This window comes from Bos javanicus, chromosome 4 (genome assembly GCF_032452875.1).
Source record: "Bos javanicus breed banteng chromosome 4, ARS-OSU_banteng_1.0, whole genome shotgun sequence".
Taxonomy (NCBI): domain Eukaryota; kingdom Metazoa; phylum Chordata; class Mammalia; order Artiodactyla; family Bovidae; genus Bos; species Bos javanicus.
The window spans coordinates 83,879,614-83,881,497 of record NC_083871.1 but is presented as its reverse complement, the minus strand read 5'-3'; positions in this window follow the sequence as shown (position 1 = coordinate 83,881,497).

Here is a 1,884-nt window from a genome sequence, read left to right as displayed (position 1 = left end):
AGTGCAATTGTGCGGTAGTTAGAGCATTCTTTGGCATTGCCTTTCTTTGGGCTTGAAATGAAAACTGATCTTTTCCAGTCCTGTTGCCACTGCTGAGTTTCCCAATTTTGCTGGCATATTGAGTGTAGCACTTTAACAGCATCATCTTTTAGGATTTGAAATAGCTCAACTGGAATTCCATCACCTCCACTAGCTTTGTTCATAGTGATGCTTTCTAAGGCCCACTTGACTTCACATTCCAGGATGTCTGGCTTTAGGTGAGTGATCACACCATTGTGATTATCTTGTTCATGGAGCTCTTTTTTGTACAGTTCTTCTATGTATTCTTGCCCCCTCTTCTTAATACCTTCTGCTTCTGTTAGGTCCATACCATTTCTGTCCTTTATTGAGCCCATCTTTGGTATCTCTAATTTTCTTGAAGAGATCTCAAGTCTTTCCCATTCTGTTGTTTTCCTCTATTTCTTTGCATTGATCACTGAAGAAGGCTTTCTTATCTTTCCTTGCTTTTCTTTGGAACTCTGCATTCAGATGTTTATATCTTTCTTTTTCTCCTTTGTTTTTCACTTCTCTTCTTTTCACAACTATTTTTAAGGCCTCCCCTGACAGCCATTTTGCTTTTTTGCATTTCTTTTCCATGGGGATGGTCTTGATCCCTGTCTCCTGTAAAATATCATGAACCTCATTCCATAGTTCATCAGGCACTCTATCTATCAGATCTAGGCCCTTATATCTATTTCTCACTTCCACTGTATAATCATAAGGGATTTGATTAATGTCATACCTGAATGGTCTAGTGGTTTTCCCTACTTTCTTCAATTTAAGTCTGAATTTGGAAATAAGGAATTCATGATCTGAACCACAGTCAGCTCCCAGTCTTGTTTTTGCAGACTGTATAGAACTTCTCCATCTTTGGCTACAAAGAATTTAACCAATCTGATTTTGGTGTTGACCATCTGGTGATGTCCATGTGTAGAGTTTTCTCTTGTGTTATTGGAAGAGGGTGTTTGCTATGATCAGTGCATTCTCTTGGCAAAACTCTATTAGCCTTTGCCCTGCTTAATTCTATATTCCAAGGCCAAATTTGCCTGTCACCCCAGGTGTTTCTTGACTTCCTACTTTTGCACTCCAGTACCCCATAATGAAAAGGTCATCTTTTTTGAGTGTTAGTTCTAAAAGACCTTGTAGGGCTTCATAGAACTGTTCAACTTCAGCTTCTTTAGCATTACTGAATGGGGATATGCTTGGATTACCATGATATTGAATGGTTTGCCTTGGAAATGAACAGAGATCATTCTGTCATTTTTGAGATTGCATCCAAGTACTGCATTTCGGACTCTTGTTGACCATGATGGCTACATGGGATGGCTACATGATGGCTACAAGGAATCTTCTAGGGATTGCTGCCCACAGGAGTAGATATAATGGTCATCTGAGTGTAATTCACCCATTCCAGTCCATCTTAGTTTGCTGATTTTTAGAATGTCGATGTTCACTCTTGCCATGTCCTGTTTGACCACTTCCAATTTGCCTTGATTCATGGACCTAACATTCCAGGTTCCTATGCAATATTGCTCTTTACAGCATCAGACCTTGGTTCTATCACCAGTCACATCCACAACTGGGTATTGTTTTTGCTTTTGCTCCATTCCTTCATTCTTTCTGGAGTTATTTCTCCACTGATCTCCAGTAGCATATTGGGTACCTAACGACCTGGGGAGTTCCTCTTTCAGTATCCTATCATTTTGCCTTTTCATACTGTTCATGGCATTCTCAAAGCAAGAATACTGAAGTGGTTTGCCATTCTGTTCTCCAGTGGACCACATTCTGTCAGAATTCAAGGATAACCAGGGTCAAATCTTTTTCTGCCAGAGCAACAAGCAAGGG